General features: G+C 34.2%; 2 long non-coding RNA genes across 2 annotated transcripts; one reads left to right on the plus strand and one right to left on the minus strand.

Annotated features, from left to right (window-relative positions):
• The first annotated feature begins 216 nt into the window (after positions 1–216).
• On the plus strand, positions 217–12050 carry LOC147391735 (uncharacterized). Its single transcript, XR_015182613.1, has 4 exons — positions 217–329; positions 414–458; positions 11390–11534; positions 11737–12050. It is a non-coding gene; the product is annotated as an uncharacterized LOC147391735 (long non-coding RNA).
• Positions 4664–10769, minus strand: LOC147391736 (uncharacterized). The gene is made up of 5 exons (XR_015183179.1): positions 10412–10769; positions 10169–10327; positions 5380–5649; positions 4882–5289; positions 4664–4782 (listed from the first exon to the last, which is right to left on the minus strand). It is a non-coding gene; the product is annotated as an uncharacterized LOC147391736 (long non-coding RNA).
• Positions 12051–12307: the final 257 nt, after the last annotated feature.

Below are 12307 nucleotides of genomic sequence, written 5' to 3' on the forward strand. Positions count from 1 at the left end.
ACAAGTTGAAAAATTGTGAACCGTCCATTTTTTGTAAGTCATTTTTGATGGGTTATAAGTTTTGGAATGGGCTGATTTTTGGTGATGATGATCCCCTCACCGTAGAGATCATCCTCACCAAAAATCAGCCCATTTCAAAACCTCTAACCCATATTTTGAAAAATGTTTTGCCAAAATGTTTGTCAAAATGTTTGTTGCTGAACATTTCCCATATATATATATATATTAAATTCGTCTCATGTCCTCTTTACATTCTCTGAAGTTTTAAGAATCGAAATTGGAGATTTCGTAGCTCTTTGAGGGTTTGAGAAGCCAAATCGTAGAACGAGGTATGATTTTTATAATAAGATTTCTACGATTTCTTTCTCCCATCGAATTCAATGGACTTATGGTTTATGATTAATTTTTTCCAGATTTCGTAGCATTTGGGGGAGATTTTCATCAGAATCCCAACTGAGGTATGTATGGAATTTTCCTTATCTTTCCTTTGAAGTAATGAGCAATTGTGATATAGTTTAAAGATGATTTTGTCTTTTGTACATTAAATGAGGACTGTTTAAGAAGATCATTGCCTTTGAATCTGAATAATTGTAAAAAGAAAATTTATTTTGGTTTGTGAATTTGAAAGAAATCAGGATATTTTGTTCTTTGGCAATTATCATAACTCCAATCAAGATAATTGGCAAAGGCCTTCTCCTTACTAGTTTGCTTTCTTCATATTTGTTATTTCTGATTTCTCACATCCGAAATTTTTTTGATAGAATCGAGTCTGAATTTAATTTCTAGAACCCATCTTTGACTTAGTCTAATATTCCTTACTAGAGTATTACTAAGTGGCATGTTTGAATGATTTTCTGCACCAGTTTTCGAGATTGAATCACAATTTGTATGTTTGGAACCAATTTTTCAATTTTTCAATGGAGTGCATAGCAATATAGGGCATGTCATAACTTTTCTGCCCAAAAACACCTTTGGGTAATCTTTTTTGTGTGTGTGAGTGTAAGCTACACTTGAACCCATGACACAAAAATGCATTTTAGTATGTCAACCAAACCAAGCCATAAGTCCAAAGCCTTACCTGCGGAAGCAAATCAGACCATTGACGAAGAAGATAGTAAGCCTCCCCATATGGAGATGCATTGGATTAAGTTGGTTTTGGGATGATGTTATGCTTCTGTAAGCATTTTGGAAATAATTGTGTTAGGCTGGGGTGTGATCTTAGTGAGAACTTACCCTGTCAGTTTGAACATGATGTATACACATGTAGTAAGTTGTCCCCAGATAGAGATGTGCATTGGATTAAGTTGGTTTTGGGATGATATGTAACGGGTTTGTTAGCATTTTAGGGATAATGTTGTTAGGTTGGGTGACTAAATGACAACTTTCCATGTCAGTTTGAACATGGAGGGCACTCAGGTTTTGTGGGGTCCAACTTTGAAGCTACCAAGCCGCTTCAAAGAGAGGGTTCTACTGAACTTTTGAAGCGAGGGATGGGCGCTTCAAAGTTTTTTCCGATTTTGTGTGTCAGCTCTATAATTAGATGTTCACATGTTTGATGTTTCACACATGAGGTATACATGTGGTACATATCATAAAGGACTCAACAGACAACAATACAAGTTAACTTTCTATATCAGAGTATACTATAAAATCATTTTCATAAACATATTAGGATACATAAACATTTTAATTAATAGGATCCATATTAGATCAGAGTATACTAAAAAATCATATCAGGATTGATATGGACCCATTTCGATATCTAATCGAATCCAATGGCCCAAATACCCCAATCCATATCCAAACCCAATGTTGATTGATCCGATTCATGACAATTCCAGAACACCTTTAACCTTTCATAAAATTGGTTACAAGGATTTAAACGTGGCAGATGAACAAACTCTTATACAATAGTTTAGTAACCCATTAACTGAAACACAACAATGTGCAGGCCACCATGATCTCTACAACTGGTTCTCACCATCATCTCATTTTGCAGAAACTGCTCTCTTACGTGTGCCACATGTGATGTAGTTAATTATTATGTTTATCATGATCAACATGAGCTGAATGGTAATTCTTCTTTTTTGTTTTTTTTTTCTTTTTTCTTTCTTTAATTATTTAATTATATTTATTAATCTGATTTATCCTTTTATGTTATATCTTTCAACCTGGCTTATGAATCAGTCTTTTTTTTTTTATGTAACATAACGAAGGTGCTTTGGCTATGTGGAACATATTGTTGAAGGGGAGGGATGAGTTTTGAGTATTTTGGAAGAGTCTAGAGCTGTTAGTTGCTCCAAACAGAAATATTCTTTTTTTATATGAATTTAAGTTGTATCATCTGTAAAAAGATGGGAGAATTGTCTCATACATGATATGAAAGAAAAAAAACAGTCAGTAAAATCTTTCTTAATGCCATCAAACCCAAAATAGCATTGAAAATAACAATAGATGCTAAATAGAGAACTTGGTAAGTTGAGATGATTAACTACTTAGAAAGCAATATATTACCAGAACAACCCAAGACCTTTTTATGGGGGGCGGGGGAAGGTAGCAAAAGAGCTTCTACAAACAAATGTCAAATGTGGGTTGAGTTAAAAAATAAAAGAATAAGCTTGAATATATGGTATAGGAGCTACTTCTACATAGAGAGATTCAATAGAAATTGGATCATTACCTTAACCTTATTATAGGGAATGGATGGGTATCATGTTGCTCTGTACTCCACTGATGTCAAATATGTCAATGAAATGGAAGCAGCATATGAATCTTAAGCCATTTAGCAAAACTTACAAGCAAAACGTCACAACTTTAGAGAGAACATCACAAAAGTAGACCTTGAGCTGCCCAACCAACAATAATTTTGATCGTAGAAGAATAATCACAGAAGTAGATCCTTGGCATCCCTAACAACAGAATGTAAGATTGTGGAAGACTTGGACTAAGCTTCAAATGAAGACGAAGACGATTTGGAATGCTACCACCAAAGATTTACTATATGATAGATGGTTGTTATCAACATTTACTACATTCCAACCAAAGAGACAATTACTTCAATACAACTAGCAAAAAACATGAAACAACACTACCAACACAGGTAAAGACCAACTAAATAACTTCAATAGAACTTCTACATTTACTTTATCTGATGTAAACTTCTACCATACCACATATGTATATTAGATTAAGAGGCAATACCAAATAATGCAAAATGAAAGAACCCAACAATGCATGCCAATTAGATCTAGAAAGGAGTACTTGGTGAATAGTGATCTTAGCCGTGAGTTGGCTGATGAGCAAAAGTTTTAAACCTCACATTATCCTTGATAAAATGTTGGGTCTAGGAAGCTGTCTTGATCATAATAGATGCTCTGTGTCTCTTGATGCTTTTTATGACCAATATTGTTACTCTGAAAAAGGGTACCGGATCTCTTTTGCTTCACGTGCTTAATTGTCTTAGACTTGTCTACTCCTATCAGCAGCCAGAGTTAGTTGGTCCATACTTCACTACAAAATTTTAGGTTTTTAGCGGGGGTCAAAAACCGTCGCAAATACCAAAAAACCGTCGCTATTAGTAATAGTGAGGGCCACGTGTAACGCCACTATAGGTGGTGTTGCTAAAAGTCATATGAAGCTCTATAGTGGCGGTCAAAAACCGCCGCTAATTGATATATTACCGTCACTATAGATATGAGTGAGACCTATAGTGACGGTCAAAAACCGCTGCTAATATATTGTATTACCGTCGCTATAGATATAAGTGAGTTCTATAGTGACAGTCAAAAACCGCCGCTAATTGATATATTACCGTCACGATAGATATGAGTGAGATCTATGGCGATGGTTAAAAACCGCCACTAATTAGGTTTTTAGCGTAGCTATAAATACAATTTTGAATGCTTATAATGGCCACCACTAATAAGATTTATTTATTTTTTAATTTATTTTATTTTAAAATTATTTATAATTAAATACCTATTTTTATACAACCTGTCAATTAACACAATTACTTAGTAAATCAAATTAGTTAAGAGACAAGTACAACAAAAAAATAAGTCGATTGAATTAATAGTCAATGCTTATAAATCCATGTTTGATGCTTATAATCCAAGTTTATCACTCAAAAAACAAAAGCTATCTATCATGGTTGTTGTTGTGGACACTGATCATTGTCGAGTTGATTGTGTTGCTCATCAACCTACAATTCGTATACATTAATCAAATTAGTCATATAAATAAATATTTATTTATTAATAAAATATTTTAAAACACAACATATTCTATTATCGGTGAGAATTTACTTTTCTCATTAGAGTAATGATCAATTCCTTGAGTCTCTCCACCTCAGCATCTCTCACAATCTGTTGTTGCTCCAAAGACTCTAATTTCTTCTTCAACCTATGTACCTCAACAGAATCGCTAAAGGAATTTTCAGTATATGATGCAAATAATTTGCTAGGAGTCGGTCCCAGGCCGACACCACGAACACGACCATGTCTATCAGGACCCAAGACTTGAGATAATACATCATTTCGACCTGTAATGTCTTGAGAGTCTTCTGGTAATAAACTCAAAAGTTCTTTTATCTTGTCCTGCAAAATATTTTAAACATGCTTAGTATCTTTAAATTCAGATATTAACATAATTGATTAATGCTTGATGAAAATTATTTAAAATTAAACTTACAATCTTCTCTATCGTGGTCAAATCATTGGATTTGTGTGTCATGAGAAATAAGATTGCTCGACTTGGCTCAGTATTCGTTAAACTCTTTAATTTCTATGTGCATCACATTCAGACAATGACAACAAGATTAGTTTATAATATAAATAATTGGGCACGGAATTGATAGACAACATAATAAAAATATATATATACCTCATTATATCTAATACAAGCTATACTCTTCGTCCCAATTGTATGGGTCATTGTCTGTTGAGCACGATTTGCCTTATTTCTATGACTTCGGGACTGTACATTAAATAATTTGTGAGAAGTTAAATATATGAGATATAGAGTACCTTATAATTTGTTTGCAACTTTTCATAATTCAATATGTATAAATTTCAAATATAAATGTACCTGCTCCTCCTCCGAATTTCAAAAGGCTACGAGAGAATACCATTGAGCCTCCAAAACATGGGATGGACGATTGGCACATCGAATTGCATCATTTTTATATTTATCATAAAATTTGATTTTCAACTTACATTTATGATCCCTCCACTTCTTGCCAATAGATTGTAACACAACTTGTTTAAGCGTGGGTGGGATATCAAATTTGGCCTGTATCAAAATCAATTGAAAATTATGAGTCAAAATTGTTCAATGCTAAACTCATAAATTATCTAATATTATATTATAATTAATTTTTACCAATGTTGTTTGCCATGCATTTTCCTTCATTGATTCTGGCATTGCATGCCAATCAAGGATGTCAAGGGGAAACATATGGCCATCTCGAGCCAATATACCCAAGTATCTTTGGAGCTTAGCCACATGCTTCCCCACAGGCTGTCCATGGCTATCTCGCATTATTTCAAACCTTTCTCCTGACTTTAGATTCTGTAATGAGAGGTATCGAGTGCGGCCTCTTTTTCTCTTCGACTTTGTCCTCTCACCAAATGAACTTTGTCCAGGTTCCATCTGCAAATGTAACGTGCAACAGAATGTTCAAAAGGGAGTATAATAATAATGCCACTTATAATGCCCCTTTCATGGTTACCTGTTGATTGTGAATCAAATTCCATTGGAATCAAACTAACCAAAATCAAAATAAAATCAATACGAAATGCCAATATTCTATAAATTATAAGTAATTTATTTTAATGAAAAAACAAATATAAAATTTCATACAATAAATCATAAATCTATCTATAAAAAGTTATTAGTTTATTTATAAAAGACCACTAATCAATATCCTAACTCCTAAAATAATTCATAATAATTATTGCATTGGGGTTCGATTCTCAATTTGGCATTTCTATAGGATGTCCTTAACTTTAAAATCAACTGTGTTTGGATACATGCATGCATACAGCATCAAATCTAGAATAGTGTGCAAAAACACAGTTTTTTATCACAGATTTAATAATTAACATCACGGGCATAAAATCCCTTCATGGGCCCTTTACAGACATGTAGAGGAAAATAATTCATAGTATATTTCTTAGAATATGTGTTGACACTTGATCCACTCGCTCTCACTTCAATCTGAATTTCCAAAGCGTTATGGGTGTATATATAAAACTACAAAAGTACTCTAACATCCAATTCACTCAAAATAATGTACTAGGAATTTAGGTTATTTACTTGGCACTTATTTTTTACTATTTTATAAGTTTTAGGATTATAGTGTATAACTCTCATCATAGTTACAGTATGATTTCTGCCGCCTATAACATCAGTTATGTTCTACATTTTGCAACTAATTGGTGGCTCTAGTTTGAAATTGTCAAGAGTGCCTTGCAGCCCCACCATATTATTTAAAAGTTGTAAATGGCCGATGTACCTTGTTAGTGCTTCTAAGAAATTGAACCTAACCCCTTAGGATGCAAGAATACATCTAAAAAATTATTCCATCGAATGTGCTCTATGTTAGCTTCAAGAATTGCTGCATAAAAGATTAAAAAAGGAAAAAAATAAATTCCAAACTCTAAAAGAAAAGATAAGGATAAAATGTTGGATTTGGCCTTAGTGCTTGGCTATGAGATAACACACCAGACCCTATAATAAATGTGTGTTATATTACAGGATACTCTGATTTGTAACCCCATTCATTGTTTCTAGATCAATGCTTTGTATCAATCTCAGTCGATATCAATATGTATAGACGAATGCATTCTGGTATTTTCAACCATGAGTTTGGTTTGGCCAAGCCCCCTCTTCCCTCATTCTATATAATTAGGCATAAGGAGCATACCAAACACAAGAACTACAATTCCAAGAAAAAATTGAAATGCTAGAATCCCACACCAAGAAGAAGAAAATTGAAATACATGATGTAAAATAACAAGAGACAAAAATAATTATGATGTGCGGAATGACCTAGAACCTGATTTCACAGTGAGTTAATTTCCCACCCAATATCCATAACCCACCTATTAAGTCTGAATTCAACAAAGGCTCTCAATTTTCCATAACACAAAAGTACCTATAATAACAACAATAGATCATTAACTTCTAGTTATCATTCAAGAGAAGATGAGAGAGTACTAGTTTGAATTAGTTTGCTTATTAATTAGGTGTTTAGTGTCAAGGGCAAAATGATTGTTCTCCCAATAGAGGATAAGATTGGTTCCCATTGATACCCCCAATCAACTAATTTTACTTTCCATGAACAACAACAGCAACAACAAAAGAAGCGGAAGGGCATTGGCCTTTGGGTCATAGATTAAAAGGAATAAAAAAAAGAAAAATAAAATCAACTAAATATATCTATCATTCTCTCACCATTTCTCACCTATCCTTAGAAGGTAGAGCAACTACAATTGCGGAAATGCAAGGGATCTCTTCAACAAGTTGGAAGATAACACGCACAACAGTGAAAATCTAAAGATCATTCAACTGCAATAGATACAATAAATCAAACGGTCAAGCAATCAAGCCAAAAGGCTTTAAATGATGAAAAAAATTCAATATGCTAATCTTTTCAAATTAGAATGACCACACAAACATTGTATAAGAGATGGTTGAGTAAATAGGGAATACAAATTCTGAAATCTAATTTACACTCCAAAAGGTAGAGTGCAAACCAAGTATTTTTACCACAAACTCTCCTCGTCATTACAACAAAGATTAGAACTTCAAAAAAAAAAAAAAAAAGCTACAACATAACCAACAATCATTATAAGTGTCACCATTACAACAAATATTCTAGTATCAACAATCATCATCAAAATCTGAATCAATTTTATTGTCAACAAATTCAATAGAAGAAACGAGTTGCGAAGAGAACAATTGAGGATGTGCATCCACTGTTTCTCTAGGCACATCTTCCCTAACCCAACTAACATCAGCATCATCATCATCTCGTTCCAAAACCCGTAAGTGTTGATTTTTGAATGGCTCATTCTCCCAAACCACATCATCATCTTCAATATATTCGCCATTCATATCAAACAAATCCCTTGGTTTAGTCTTGATCACAATTTGCCAATCTAGTTCAAGGGGATCTTGCACATAGAAAGCTTGCTCTGCTTGAGATGCTAACACATATGGTTCATCAGATGGATGAGATCCTTCGAATAACAATCGTGTGAAGTTCACAAGAGTGAATCCAAACTCATCAATCTTAATCCCTCTTCCTTGGGCCCTTACATCAACCCAGTCACATTTAAACAATACAAATTTAAGACGTTGAGAATACGTCAACTCGACAATGTCAGTTAAACGCCCATAATATACTAAGTCTCTTGTAATAGGCCTTGTATCCCTAGCACTTGCATAACTTGTGGTATTTGCAGTGACTGCAACACCACTATTTTGACTCATGCGTCCCTTTTCTTTATACACGGTTCGAAACCTATATCCATTTTGAACATATCCTTTGAGCCTTTTAGCTATTGAGTCTGGACCCCTAGCAAGCCATATAATTTCATCTCTACTTTCCAGCATAGGTTAAAGTAATGGATCAGATCAGTCCAGAAAATTGATCCATACAATCAAATAACTTCAAATTTGGATCATGGATTTGGGTTCTAATAAGGATCTAAACTAATAAACCAGCACACCAAGTCCATTTATGATCTTAAAAACTCCCATATTATTTTTAGTAGACTTGGAGGGGAATCAAAATGTTTGAAACCTCTGCCTATACAAGTCTCGTTGTAGTAAGATCTCCAAAATCTGAAAAACTTCAAGCTCTGATTATGGTTTTGAGTGTTCAGTCGGTCAATAATAGAACCATAGAGCTGTTAGACCATTTGCTGAAATTTCACTTGAGGTCAAGATTGTTGGAATTTTGGCTATTGTTCTATTTCCAATTTTATAAGCCCAAGGGTCATCATCATATACACGGGTAGGAAACTTGAATCCATTTTTACCATCAAATCTGTCAAGAAAAATATACTTTGTCGGGCCATTTTCAGATTATTTCTTCCTTCTCAATCCAAATCCTCTTCTCACCATTCTACTAGGGTCATTGTCAGTGGTACTTTCCACCACCATCCCACATGTGCTCATTTCTACTTGGCAGCCATGTGTCATAACAGCAGTCACCTGCTGCCATTTCATATCCACAAGAGCTTCCACCTCCCTAGTTAATGTGTTTGAAAGTTATACCTCTATATGACAAACTAATCTGCCAGTAGGATTGGACAGTAAGTTTAGTACATGTCAAGCAATTTTGATTTATAATTTGTACGATGCGCTACTAAGATAGTAAAATGGTGGGGTGTGTGGCACAAATAAACAACTTTATCAGTGCTGGTCATAAGCAAGTATGGCTCAAGTTGCATATGTGATCATATTATGAAGTGTTAGCAGTCAATGAGACACAATGGTTAAATTGTATTAAAGGAAGTACACTGCAATATAAAATCACCCAATAACTATAACATAACTAAATAAATGATTGGAAACCATGCCATCAACACGTGGACTAAGCACTGCAAACACATCAATCCAAATTCAGGACAATAGTTGAAATACATTAAAAAGATATATATATATATATACAAAGGAAGGGGTTTAGCCAAATTAAAGAACAATTCAAAGCAAACTGATTATCACTAAAAACAGTCTACATATATCAAAATTAAAACATCATGGGGAGAGATCAGAACCATGCTTGACAAGAGGTGTACCATCTAAGATTAGATTGAAATACATTGATTACAACCTAAACACCCTGTTCTGAGATCCTATTGTCACAACGGGACCTTGCTGTAATAAGCATGGATGACAAGATAACTCAACCTATGATACATAGGTTGGATCTAACCTGAACTAATGAATGGAATTGAACTGAACTTCCATGGTTTATAAAACATATCAACTAAAGCTTCATAAACCAAGTTTCCATGCATGAGGTTATCATCAGGGGAAGTGATTGCATTGATGCCAACAACAAAGACATAGTACCTACTAATCAAACAAACAAAAAACTCTCAAATCTACCACATCTCAAATCAATTATACAGAATCTGGAGTTTCAAGATTGTACCTACTAATTGAGTAATATTGTTTATCTTGATCTTTAAAACCAGCAAACTTAGCTCAAATTCAAGCAAGCTCTATTGAAAATCTCCCCCAAATCCTACAGCAAACATAGCTCAGGTTCAAGCAATCTCTGATAAAAAATCTCCCCCAAATGCTACGAAATCTGCAAAAAAATAATCCTAAATCATAAATCTATCGAATTCGATGGGAGAAAGAAATAGAATAAATCTTATTATTAGAATCATACCTCATTCTGCGATTTGGATTCTTAAAACCTCAAAGAGCTACGAAATCTGCTATTTCGATTCTCAAAACTTCAGAGAATGTGAAGAAAAGATGTTCAGAGCAGATTTTGATTCTCAAAACTCCAAAAACTGTGAAGAGGAACTTAATACACACAGAGAGAGAGTGATTTGGATTCTCAAAAACTCAAAGAACTTTGAAATCTGCGATTTCGATTCTCAAAACTCCAGAAAATGTGAAGAGGAGCTTGATACAGAGAGAGAGAGAGAGAGAGAGAGAGAGAGAGAGAGAGAGAGAGAAACCTATTAGAATGGAAATCGAAACCCTAGATGTAGAGGAGCTGTGATGAACTTGAGAGAGAGAGAAAGGTTTTCACAAAATCTGTTGATAAAGGAGAGAGAATTTTTTTTTTTTTTTTTTTTTTTTTTTGCGAAATTTCGGTATTTGGCGCTCAACTGTGTTCTACAGTGACGCCTATTTTGGCCGTCGCTGAGAATGGGTCCCTAAAAAGCATTATTTTTGTAGTGCTTGTTATAAGCTCTCAATGTGAACACATGGCATAGCTTTTAATCACCAATGTATTCATTAGTGCTCTAATAAGTCAACTTAAGACCGTTTAGACAGCAGGAAGTTTCCAATTCATGGTACCCTTTTGGCGCAGAATGATGTTTTGTGTTTAGCACGAAACTGATAAGTGTGAAATCTTGTCTTTGTGGTGCCTTTTTATCCTCTAATTATCCGTTCACACTCTTATCTGTCATGGACTAATTGTGAAACAAAACCAGCACTGACAAGGTTGTTTATTTGTGCCACACACCCCACCATTTTACTATCTTAGTAACGCGTCGTACAAATTATAAATCAAAATTGCTTGACATGTACTAAACTTACCCTGTATGTGCTGGGTTCGCCCATTTGTTCCATGCTTCTGTTTTATGGTTTAATTTTTTTTCTTTTTTTTTTTTCCTTTGTATATCTATAGTGATCGTTTATAGTTACATCTGCTCAAAGACGTGATTGGAGGCGTAGAGTCCTTGGAATTTGATTTGGGCACAATCAAAGTTGCCACAAACAACTTTATCGATGAAAATAAACTTGGTGAAGGTGGATTTGGTGCAGTATATAAGGTAAATAATAATTATATATTTTGACACACATCTATTATTTATTTATTTTAAGGATAATTGAATTAATTTGCAATAATTTGAGTTTGGTTTTTCTTACTACTGATGACTGTGAAGTGAGGATGGACTTGGTTGAGCAATATATTTTTTTCTTCTTCGATCTCTTAGCCAATTGTTATTAACCTTGTGTATGATAAGCTTGTAGATGGGCAAGAAATAGCAGTGAAGAGGCTCTCTAGGAATTCAGGACAAGGTTCACAAGAATTCAAGAACAAAGTGATGTTGCTGCTTAAGCTTCAACATCGAAATCTTGTTAGGCTTTTGGGTTTCTCACTGGAAGGAGAAGAAAGTTTACTCGTCTATGAATATGTTCTTAACAGAAGTCTCAACAAATACATTTTTGGTGTGGCCCATTATACATTCCTTGATCTAATTGAGCAAAAGATTTGCTTATTGATGCATGTCATTTTTCCAAATATTTGAACACTATAATAGTGGTTTAATTCTTACTCTCTTATATAATCCTCTATTTTTGTATAAAATGTTATATAGATCCAAACAGAAGAGAAAATTTGAATTGGGAAATGCGTTACAAAATCATAGGAGGGATTTATAGCTACGGTAAAAAACTAATTAGCGGCGGCCACATTTATATCTATAGTGACGGTAATACAATTAGCGGCGGTTTTTGACCGCCACTATAGGCCTCCATATGGCCTTTAGCTACGCCACCAATAGTGGCGTTACACTTGGCCATCACTATTGCTATAGTGGCG

This window comes from Akebia trifoliata, chromosome 11 (genome assembly GCF_017979445.1).
Source record: "Akebia trifoliata isolate Shusen 1 chromosome 11, ASM1797944v1, whole genome shotgun sequence".
Taxonomy (NCBI): Eukaryota; Viridiplantae; Streptophyta; class Magnoliopsida; order Ranunculales; family Lardizabalaceae; genus Akebia; species Akebia trifoliata.